The sequence below is a fragment of the Pongo pygmaeus genome, chromosome 3, assembly GCF_028885625.2.
Source record: "Pongo pygmaeus isolate AG05252 chromosome 3, NHGRI_mPonPyg2-v2.0_pri, whole genome shotgun sequence".
Taxonomy (NCBI): domain Eukaryota; kingdom Metazoa; phylum Chordata; class Mammalia; order Primates; family Hominidae; genus Pongo; species Pongo pygmaeus.
The window spans coordinates 181,720,393-181,732,733 of NC_072376.2; the positions used below are offsets into that span (position 1 = coordinate 181,720,393).

A 12,341-nucleotide genomic window follows, 5' to 3' on the forward strand; every position below is an offset into this window, starting at 1 on the left:
AGTAATGGAGGAGAATCTTTGAGAACGAGGAGAAAGAGGAGGGGAGGGGAGGGGAGGGGACGGGAGGGGAGGGGAAGGAAGGGGGAAGGGAGGAGGGAGGGGGGAGGGAGGAAGGAGGGAGGCAGGCAATGAAAACTCTCATCTGAAGATTAATGGTTCTTTTAAAGTCAGAAAGATCTTCAAAATAATTTTCACCATTATAGAGACATTACAGACCAATTGCTTTGACAGAGAATATTCTAATTGTGTTAGTGCATAGAGAATGCAATAGATATACAGTTGTTGACATCTAGGGAGATGAGACAGAAAATGTTTCAGTTTTGGACTTTGAACCACTACAAAGACCAAGAATTCTCCATATCAATATATGAATTTGATTATGTTAATGGACCAGCATGGACCCAGCATGCTTTCTAGAAGGATAGTAATGAGAAGGTATTGACAAATAAGAGGATTTGTTCAAGGTCAGGGCTTAGCTAGGCCTAGTCACTCCAGTCCAGGGGCCTTGTTATCCCCTAATGAGGAGGTCTTGAAAGTTAACACCAGAAGCACGGTAACATTCAACCACCATCATATATGTCTGTGCAGTCACTGTGTAGAATTACACATAGTACTAAATTGTAGGAAGTTTATGCTAAAATTGCCATTTTCATGCTTGTCAACCCTATGGTCATCATTCTAAAGTCACCAATTAAAATAATTCCTCTTTATTTTCTTACAGAGCTATTAACACTGAACCCTCACGAAAGTTATTGTCATTCTCCTAGTAATACTAATAGATATAATAATATTAATAGCCAACATTTCTTGAGTACTTAGTGTATGCCACTCTTCTAAGGGCACTACATGTATAAATTCACTTATTCCAATAAGCTAGATACTGCCAGATTTCTGGGATTCTAAGACATCTATTTTATAACACTTTAACATCTTTGTAATCAGAACTCCTTACAGAAAAGGACATACTTCAACAACAGCTGTCAGATGACTCATTTTGTGGTTGTACTGCTTGTACACATACAAATTTGGTCAGAATTGGTTGTCAGCTTAATTATTTACTTGGCCAGTACTATATACTGTTTCTTTATTAGTGGTTCATAAAATAATGGTATCTAGTGGTGATTTCATGTTAGATTCAGTGAACTACAAATTTGTTGTCTCCATTTAAAAAATAACATACTAAGATATGAATAGTTTAGCAAAACTTCCCAATTGTCCAGTTACTGGTAGGGATGGAATTCACACTGAGACAAACTGGCTCCTGGGTCTGTACTTTTTTGTTTCTAATTTTTATGGGTACATAGTAGGCATACGTGTATATGGGGTACATGAGATTTTTTGATACAAGTATGCAGTGTGTAATAATCACATCATCACAGAAAATGAAGTATCCCTCCCCTTGAGCATTAACGAATCTGTACATTTTAACTGCTATACTCTACTGCCACAGCCCTTCTCAAGATCTGTCTCAATGGAGTTTGGGTGAGTGCTCCTGACCATCAGAACCACCACCACAGATATTGAGCAGTTCTCTAAAAGCAAACCTCGTGAATGGCTTCCTTCCATTGTCCCCAGACAATGTTAAGAAATCTTAAAAAAGAAAAGAGCCATGATTGATTCTTTAGTGGTCCTCATGAGAAAACCGTGCTGTACACATTCCCAGCCCACTTTGTGGCGTCACATGAGGAAGAGCTGGCGTCTTTACTCATAGCAACAACCTTCCTTGATGCAACTTGTGAGGGCCTGAGCTACAGTGCCTCCTCTAGCAAAGCCATTTTGCTGGGTTTCTCTTTCTTTTATAAACAGAACACTGATCCCAAGCAGAATATAACAGATATGATTTGTAATCCATTATAGTACCATTTAATCCTCATGTTTAGCTGCCAGCATTCTAATTAAGAATGTGTTGGCATATGTTGGCCAGAATCCTGAAACATGGAATTATTCCATGGGCCAAGCCTGAGGACACACATTGCTGCCTAAAATCGAGGAAGAAAGGGCCCCAACCACACTTTAGTTCAAGTGACTTCTGATATACCTTTTCTACAAAAGGCCATTGCAAAATACAATCTGCAAGATCATTTTTTATGAAATAAATAATTTTAACTTTGAACAGGGAGCTAAGAGGGAAGCATGAAGATTGAAGAAATCAAATTAACTTTGGAATGAGAGATTGTTGTCACAGCCTAAAAAGTCAATGAGCACATCAAAATGAGAGAGATTCCTCAGCCCACAGTAAAATTCATCAGGGGGCCACATGGTATAGTGTATCTAGGTGTTAGGTGTGCAGACAAGGAACGGCGTGCCTCAGTTTGGGGTCAGTTTCACTGACTGAACATCTGTGCTGCCCCATTGTACACACTCAGCTCTACAAATATCTTGACCAATTCATTTCCAACCTAGATGCTAGTATTTGGGAGAAATTTTTAATTGGAGGGGATTGGCACATATGTTGTAAGTGCCCCATTTGTTTTACTATTTGTTAATGGAAAATGCCAATGGTATACCTCAAATTAAAGATACTATCACTCTTAGTAATAGTTTAAACAAGATATTCCACAGAAGAAGAAGGAAAAGAATCACTCTAGTATGAGACCTATTGTGTTTGGATTGTATTTTCTTTTCTAAATCCTAATAGGCCAATGCAGGTAAAATGATGAATCCATTAACAAGGTGTTTCTATCCTATTACAAATCAAAGTAACTTTACTACCACTGTGTAACCTATAATAATTATATACTGTATAATATATAATGTATACCTTAACATTTATGTTGCCAATTTTAAAATTTTATACTGATCTAGTCCTTTTCACCTGCAAATCTTAAAATCTTAACATTTGTTCATCCAGTGTACTATGTAAAATGGCTTTAGCTCTTTGGAATTGGAAGTTGTGTCTTCTAACATGGCCTAGGAGCAGCCCCTGCTTTCCAGCATAGAGTTCAGCTTCCAACACACACCTCAAGAACCATGGATTTTTTTGGAACATGAGGCCAGCTCTTAGCTACCTGCAATTCGGAATGTACTATTTGGTCTCAGCAGTTTCTTGACCCTTCATGGGGCCATCTTCAAGTTCTGAACTGTCACATATGTGTTTTTTCTCTTTGCCTTTGGATAGTTTTCTGGCTTTCAGATTTTGATCTTGCAGATTTTGACAAATCAGAAAAATATCAAACCTAGCCAAAACCTGTCTTTCATTACAGTTTGTTCTGGTTGAAATGTTAAACCTTCTCACATCCATGGAATTGAAGCAAATTATGATCCAAAATGAAAGAGGAGTTGGGTTCATCTTCTCTCTCTCACATCCACATTGCAAATCAGTCCTTTTTCACTCCCCGTATTTAGTGCTATCTGTTGTCCTCTTGCCTCACTTTCTTCCAGGAGGTCGTCGTATCCTCAGGCAGGTCTATAGAAACACAATTTAGTTTTCCTTTCATCATGCAAACACAATGCTACACCTGCACTAATCATCTGTGCTTAAAGCCAACGGATGATGGGGGGCAAGTGTTAGAAATTACCCAAGGCACTTAGCACCTAGAGTGTTTTCTCACAGCCTCACCTGTATGGATAATTTTGTCAGCCAAATAGAGTAAGTGGATATTAGTTGATCAGAGCAGGAAACAAGCTTGAAGCCAGGGATAAAAAAAAAATTAAGAGAAGCAAATGAAGCCTCCAGAAAGGGAATCTGAAAGAGACAAGGAGAAGGATTAGAAGCAGACGGCATGAGAAACGGTTCCAAGAAGCAATGAGAAAAGGCAGAGCTGGTGATAGTTCAGTGCTAGAGACCATTAAACATCCATATCCCAAATGGTTCCAGATCAGACCTCCCAGGGAATGAAATTAATATGCAACAGTCTCCTCCTTTGCCAACTGCTTGTGGCATTTGTCTCAGCTGTCTGTGAAAAATTATGTGTACTCACAATAACAAACATGTACGCGACAGCAATCATTCCGAGGTGACACGAGTCATTGTTGAAGAGTCATGCTCCCAGCACGTTGGGAGGCTGAGGACGGCAGATCAACTGAGGTTGGGAGTTCAAGACCAGCCTGACCAACATGGAGAAACCCTGTCTCTACTAAAAATACAAAATTAGCCAGGCATGGTGGCACATGCCTGTAATCCCAGCTACTCGGGAGGCTGAGGCAGGAGAATCACTTTAACCCGGGAGGCAGAGATTGTGGTGAGCTGAGATCGCACCATTGCACTCCAGCCTGGGCAACAGGAGCAAAACTCCATCTCAAAAAAAAAAAAAGTCATGCTCATGGCATTACTTCCTTAAAACTTTGAGTAGGATACAGAAGGAAATAAAGACAGTAACCTCTTTGGGATTCTGTACATCTTCACAAAGCCTTTCTTCATAGATCAGAAAAGAAACTTAAATATTCCTTGGGTTTAAGCTGCCACAGAATTGTGTTAAGATTATTAAAATACAAGCATTTAAATATGAGGATCATAAGTCTGCCCTTACTACTTTTGCTCCATTATCCTCTGACTCATCATCTTTCATAGACCCTGACAGATCCTCCTCTTCCCACTCTTCTCCACCCCACTGTCTTGCCCCGAGTGGCTGATCTGTGTAGACTAGAACAGACTCCTTCAGGTTTCTGGTTGGGCTAAGTCCTGGAGGGCCCTGGCAGATCAGAAGGAAGAAAGAGAGGAACTCAAGGTACTTAGTGTCCCATCTTCCTCCTATGGGCTTGCCTTGGCCCTCTAAGTCAGGTGAAGGTCTCCACTCAACACAATGCTTCCCTGTGTTCAGGAAAGTGCATCCACCCTCTGTTCATTTAGGGTTAAGAGTGGTAGCAATTCTGCTTTGTAGTCCCCAGGTGATCCCTTATCCCTGTGGTTTCCTCATACCCTGATGACACCTTCAGATATAATCTTTTCATGAAACCCTCCTTGCATTGAGTTTTAGTGTACCCTCTCTTTCTAGCTGGGACCACAACTGCTACATCCTCCTCCTGATTGCCCAAACCTAAAATGATGATGACCCATAATTATTATCCAGATATGGTGACACAAGCAATTCCTGAAATGCTTTCCTCTGAAATTGCTAAGGATTACTCACAGGCAAGTTACACAGCTTCAAAATTACTTTTCCAGCTCTATATTCCCTATTATTTCTCGCTGTTTGCTTTTAGACTTAAGTAAACTTCAACTCCAATTCTATAACTTAGTAAAAGAATCACATTGATGTGAAAGTCCAAAAAGACATTTGATGTTGTAAGTGGAATTTTCTCATTCATTCATTCTCTGTCAATGAGAAATTAAATGACTAACACTAAATGGAGTGCTACATATGTCTGGCATTTTTTACAAAGGAATTTATATACTTTCTCTCATCCAGTTCTCTCGCAAGCTCTGTAGGGTAGGTTCTGTTATTACGTGTTTTAGATGTGAGAAAACTGAGACTCAGAGAGGTAGGCAAACTACCCAAAGACATAACCCGACAGTAATGTGTCTGGGATTATTAACACCAAAAGTTGGCTTTTTGGTGGAATTTGTAACGATGAGTGATTCATACATTTGAAGTGGTGCTTGACTTATTTAATGGTACATAACAAACCACTCCAAAACTTAATGGCTCGAAACAATTTATTATTTTCTCTCACTTACTAGTCTATTTGAAGACTAGCTACCACAGGGGAACTCTTAGGCATTTTTTTTTCATGTCTGTTATCCTGGAATGAGTAAACTCTAATGAGAATAAAGAATACCAAATATCATGGAGTTTGGATGAGAAGTGTGATACAACAGGGTTACAGTTTGAATTAGGAGTCATGCCAAAAGGAAGGTAGAAAGGAATCCAGATCAATGGAAAGGAGGAAGCACCTAACATAAGAACTAGGTGTGCCATTAAGAATTATGCTTTGGGCCATGCACGGTGGCTCACACCTGTAATCCCAGCACTTTGGGAGGCTGGGGCTGGTGGATCACTGGAGGCCAGGAGTTGGCCAACCTAGTGAAACCTCATCTCTACTAAAAATACAAAAAATTTAGCTGGGCATGGTGGCACATGCCTGTAATCCCAGCCACTCTGGAGACTAAGGCAAGAGAATTGCTTGAAACCAGGAGGGTGGAGGTTGCAGTGAGCCGAGATTGTGCCACTGCACTCCAGCCTGAGCAACAGAGCCAAACTCTGTCTCAAGAAAAAAGAAAAAAAAAATGTGTTTTGCTCTTCAAAATCTGACTCCCTCCCTCAGTCATGTAACCTGCAGCATAGTATGAGCGCGAGCGCAATCGCAGGGAGCCAGGCGAAGGAGGAGAGTGGTACACAATTAAGAAGGGGACAACCTCCCCAGGCTCTCACTGAACTGTGTTACCACATGACGATGGAAAGGCTTCAGCTAGTTTTCCCCCCAAAAAAATGAATCTGGTAAATCACTATGTTTAACTTACATCTGTTTTATTAAAACCTAAGGACAATCATTTAATATAAAAAAGTTTTTTGAGACATTTTATTACCGAAAACTAAGATCCAATTCAACCATGGCTTCTGTAGTGGGAGTTCTCAGCAGACAGAAGACAATTACAAAAATCAAATAAAGCTGTTAAAATTTTAAATCAAATAATTACAGACAAAATGACTAAGTATTGGTATTTTTGTTTTTAAAAATAAAAACCAGGCTAAATAAATGAAAATAAATACTTAAGTAATTGTTGCAGCTAAAGCAAAGCACATACCTTCTTCACCTAAAATATTGGCTTGCATGTTTATTTTCATTTTAATGAAACCCAGCCCCTGTACAATATGTGTAAACGTCAAACTAATTTTATGTTTCTCTACTAGGTTTCCCACCATTCTAAATGGTGCACATTTAACAATATTTTATATTTCATTATTACTGTGGCCCTCAGGTTCTGTGTTAGAACAATTACATACTGTAAAGAATTAGAAGTTTTTGAGGATTTACTCTCCAGAATAGTGACTGAATATACTTTGATAGAAATGGAGTAACAATAGCTAACTCTAATTTATCTACTGCAATTGGTAATAAAGGAAGATAGTTAAGCTCTCAAATCTGGAAGTCTGATATTTTAGCCAATAATCTCAACCTTCTCATTAAACAAAATATGTATTTGCAGATAAGGCCTCTGCCCTTATTCTCTCATCTTGTTATTGATGTCCATTACTTGCATTTGGACTATGCTATGCATGTGATGGACATTTATAGAACACTCCTTGAGGGTAAAGCTCTGTTGGGTATTGAAGGGTACAAAGACTCTACCTATCCCTTCAATAAACCTAGAACTGCAGAGAGATAGACACCTGCAACTGAAGTTCCTGCCTCTCACGATATTCATATAATTGGCTCCTCCCCTCGCCAATTTTATGGTTTGTGAAAGTTCAAAGCGTGTCTTCCATATCTTTTCTCACCTATTGGACTCCTGTTGCTGCACATGCTGCTTCTGTGATGCATCGAGTGGACTCAGATGTAAAACTGCACTGTCTCTTTGAGTTCACATTTAGCAATTTTTTATTCACATTTATGAGCTGAATAAACTTGACAGAAGATGGTCTGAAAGGAGACAGATGAGGAACTTACATCACAGGAATGCCCACAATCTGTAAGGGAGCCAAGAAGGCAGGTCATCTGGAAAGCTAAATATCATTTTAAGACATTCATATTCTCCAATAACCATCAATGACCACTACTCACCTCTCTCTCCAAACTGCCCTTTCTTCTCAGATTTCTCTTTTATCCTGGATTGCAGTAGAAGCTCCAGATTCTTTTCCCTCTAATAAACAGGGGATGTCCCCCTCCTCTGAAGTCTTGGCACTATCTGATACCTAGATATTCCCAACAGGGAATCCAGTCTCTGGAAGAAGTGTTTGCGCAAATTACAGAGCATATTTTTAAAATATTCCCCCTTTTGTCAAATACCCTTAATTCAAGGCATGAATAAAAAGGACTGGAAAATAATAATGTTATGGTATTGTTAGAGATTGCTTATAGTATTAAGATTTCTTGATTATGTATGTGTGAATATATATAATTGTGGGACCATGTGGTGATTTTTTCCCCTTTTTCTACTATTTGTCAGAATGTTTGGTAATAAGACTGCTTTGGAGTAACAAAAAATTGCTTAAGTAGACTAGCTATAAATTTTAAGCTGATGAGGATCAATCTGAAATGGATGGTTAGACCCAGAACCTTATGATTATTTTGCCTGAACAAATTACAGAGATGAAAGGCTGCCTTCAAATTTTTGGACAGGATATCCCAGGTAAAGATGGAATTCATCCTAAAGCAGAGGAGTGATGTAATACCAATTCCATTATCACTCAGTGTCCGGCACTCCAGACCAGAGCAAAGCTGAAAAAATCGGCAGGTGTGAATGACTCACACTGGACACTGAGTGATACCGTTCACGTATCTTCTGTCCCCATGATGGATGGAAGAAAATCGGCCCAAGAAACTCAGTAAGTGAAGCTTATATGGTGAACCAAAAAAGTCAGGCCATGCATGCTTAAGGAATCCTCAGTGAAAAATCATGAATGCTGATAGAAAAATCCTCCCTCACATTGATGCTACCACAACGAAGATACAATGTAAGTAAAAACACTGTCTTCATAAGGTAATGGCCACCAGGTCAACAAAAACAGCCACGAAGGCATGTTAAACAGAGAACCACTCTGTCCCTGAAGTAAATCCTTTCCTGCTTTGGAAATTGAGGGGCTGGAGTTTTACAGGGGAAGGGGAATCTTATAAAAGCCCTCCTTTTTTTTTTTCTTTTTTTAAAGATTTTTACTTCTGTCGTTTTTTTTTTTTAATTTTTATTTTAAGTTCACGGGTACAAGTGCAGATTTGTTGCACAGGTAAACTTGTGTCTTGGGGCTTTGTTGTACAGATTATTTCAGCACCCAGGTATTAAGCCTAGTACCCATTTGTTATTTTTCCTGATCCTCTGCCTCCTCCCATCCTTCACCCTCTGGTAGGCCCCAGTATCTGTTGTTCCCTGCTATGTGTCCATGTGTTTTTATCATTTAGCTTCCACTTATAAGTGAGAACATGCAGTATTTGGTTTTCTGCTCCTGTGCAAGTTTGCTACAGCCTCCAGCTCCATGCACATCCCTGCAAGGGATATGATCTCGCTCTCCAAAAGCCCTACTCTTATTCTCTACAGGGAAATAAGATCTTCACTACTTCAGAGGAAACACAGCACATTACTTATACCAGTCATCCTAAGTCTTCATTCGTAAACATAATCTAACTATCAGAATAGCAAAGTATTATAGGAAAACAAGAACTTAGCTTCTCTATCTCCACCAAAATGAATGAATAGGACCAATCCAAGAAGAAGCTGAGGTATCTCAAGAAAAAACTTTAGGAGAGAAGATTTTTAAATCCCAATTAACAATAGGAAAATACACCATCAATAAAAATAACATTATATTGTTTTGGGAAAAAGTAGGATATAATAAAATTAGAATAGAATTACATAAGTAAAAAATTTCAGAGGATTGTCTGAAAAATCAGAGGATAAAGCTAAATATTTTGTAGAAGAAAAAATTACATTTCTTACAATGTAGATCACACAGGAAAAGACAACATAAATAGGGGAAAAGGATAGAGACTTGAGGGAGATTCATGGAGGCCAAGGTGCATTCAGTAGAATTCCATAAGAAGAAATCAGAGATAATGAAAGAAAGGGAAACCATTGAAAGAAATATTAGAAGAAAATTAGCTTTTGCTGAAGAAATACAGGAACCTTCTGATTGATTGAAAGACACAGCAATCAAGCATTGGGCAGGATAGATGTTTAAAAAATAATAAAGCTCTTGATACAATCTCAAGATGAAGAGACAATTCTAAAAGCTTCTAAAGAATTAAAATAGGTTACTCAAAATGAAGAATCAGACTAACACCTGACATTTCACCAGAAGCACTAAAACCCTCGAGGACAATAATGCAATGCATATTTGTGTGTATATGTTTTAGAAAGACATCTGGAAAAATATACATCAAACCTTTGGGAGTTGAGGGGGAAGACTCGCTTTTTACTTTCTACCTTGCTGTTGTTTTAATTTTTAAGATCATCTTTTATTACTTTTATAACTAAACCCTTTTAAAAATATCTTTTCCTTCTAATTAATTCTAACCATGGACAGAATTAATTAGTAGGGAAAGAGACTAGACGCTGTTACCTCAATTAGAATGTTATTATAACAGTCACTGACAAGAAACTGAGAGGGTAAGAACCTACAGTAATAGAAATGAGCGGCCTGAATCAAGGAATGTTTTGAAGATATTTTTCATGATTTGGTGAGTTATTGAAATTAAGAATAAAGGAGAAAGAAACAATAAAGGTGATTCCTACAAGCCTGAATGACTAGATGACTAGATACACGATTATGCCATTCAGATGAGAAAGACGAAAGGAGGAATAGATTTCTGTTGGATGTTAGGGAGAAGTCCATACGATGTTTACATTACAGACTTGAGTCTGAGGTATAGGAAGAGCATTCATATAAAGGGTCTGGCCTGTGGTCTGAAATGGGGGCTGGAGCTTGGGAGAGATGTTGACTGGAGAGATAGCTGGGCCATGGGGTAAGCAGACAAGAAAGAAAAGGACTCATGACAGATCCATGTGGAGAGCCTGCACTAGGGGAAACTGAGGGAAAAGAAGCCAATGCCACAGGAGAAGGAGTGTTCATACAGAAAGAAGGATCTGGAGAGATCAATGTCACAGCTAAAGGAGGACATTTTCTCCAAAAAGGAGAAGGATTTGCCATGTTGACGAAGACAAGAAGGAAGAGTTGAACTGCAAGTTTTTGATAACTGACAATGTCATTTCTTCTTCAGGAATTTCAGGTTAATAAATATTAGAATGGCCAAATAATCTTGTATAATATATTATGGTTCATCAGGCTGTTCTCATATAGGCATCTCTTCATTACCAAGGGGCTTTTAACATCTTAAGCAAGGCAAAGGTAGAAGACCTCTTACAAGGTTGCACTTTATCTAGATTTCTGGAGAAAACATGGAGTCAAGGAGTCCACCCCTTAGGGATGAGTTTCCAGAATTCCAAGCTGAGGTCAATTCCTGAACCAGGAATACCAAGTTCAAGGAAAAGATGGGCTGAAGTCAGGACACAGAGGTGAGACCAAAGCCACCAGGAGCAAGACCAGAGCCAGAGACCAGACAGGGAAGACAAAAACACCATCAGCGAACGTGTTCATCTGAGAGTCAGTCAGAGGACATATTAGCAGTGGCACTGTGAGACTAATACCTTCTTGCCCTTCAATCATTTCTTGTCTGTCTTATTAGGGAAATCAATTGTTATCTGATAATATTTCCCACAAAAGAAAGTGTTAATCATTTATATTCTCAAGATCTATGACCTATAAAATATGCATATGGAGAAGATTGATACTTTTCTAATATGTATTATGATGAAAAAGAACTATTCATTTCAAATGGTCTAATAGGGGAAGTGGTTCCTTCATCATTTTTGGCTTTTGTATCTTCCATTGAACACATTTTCTCTTCTGAACTTCTCCAGTACGTATTGCTAATAGCACATGTCTGCTTCTAATCATTTATTACCTCCATACTGACATCTTTTCGACCACATACATTGTATCTTTGTCATGAGAGCCACAGGGGCACCAATTCTGTCTTATTCTCCTTTGAATCCTCTATAGCTACTAGAACAGTGTACATAATAGGTTATCTCATACTAATTGGCTGTCTTTTATCACATTACCCAAAGATAATGACTACTGAGGATTATTCCTAATACAACCTCCATATCTGCATCTGTGGATTCAACCAACCTCAGATTGAAAATATTTGAAAAATAATGGTGTCTGTACTGAACATTTACAGACCTTTTTTCTTGTCATTATTCCTTAATAATACAGTATAACAACTATTTACATAGCAGTCATCATATTAGGTATTATGAGTAATCTAGAAGTGATTTAAGGTATACTGGAGGATGTGCATAGGTTTTATGCAAATACTACATCATTTTATATCAGGAACTTGAGCATCTTTGAATTTTGGTATCCAAGGGAGGTCCTGGAACCACTCCCCCATAGATACTGAGGAATGACTATATTATTTCCTTATGTAGGTTTTTATATTTTTTAAAGTATTTTAAGGTGCCTAAGATCTCTTGATTTTCACGAGAATTAAGTGGCTTAAATGGGAGAAAGGGTGGATTACCACTTAATAGATGAGTAAACTGAGGTTCAAATAATTCAATGATTTTCCAAAAGATTCAGTATTCAAACTACAGTCTACACTTCTTAATTCTTAACTGGGTTCACCTTCTACTACCAGAAGTGCTGTTGATTTTCTGTAATTGAGATTCAGATAACTGAACCCAC

At 38.4% G+C, this 12,341-nt stretch overlaps 2 protein-coding genes across 9 annotated transcripts in view; one reads left to right on the forward strand and one right to left on the reverse strand.

Annotated features, from left to right (window-relative positions):
* Window positions 1-12,341, reverse strand: part of DDX60L (DExD/H-box 60 like) — a 199,330-nt gene that overhangs the window by 163,501 nt on the left and 23,488 nt on the right. For 2 of the 4 annotated variants that reach the window (XM_063664272.1, XM_063664270.1), the window contains exons 3-5: window positions 7,663-7,822; window positions 7,380-7,568; window positions 3,009-3,406 (exon numbers count right to left, since the gene is read on the reverse strand). The gene's annotated coding sequence lies outside the window, so the exon portion shown is untranslated. Of the gene's footprint in view, window positions 1-3,008; window positions 3,407-3,559; window positions 3,686-7,379; window positions 7,569-7,662; window positions 7,823-12,341 lie in introns of all 4 variants that reach the window. The other 2 variants (XM_063664269.1, XM_063664271.1) reach the window with 2 other exon arrangements.
* The window catches only part of PALLD (palladin, cytoskeletal associated protein), a 442,141-nt gene that overhangs the window by 26,134 nt on the left and 403,666 nt on the right, over window positions 1-12,341 (forward strand). The gene's annotated exons all lie outside the window — the stretch shown is intronic.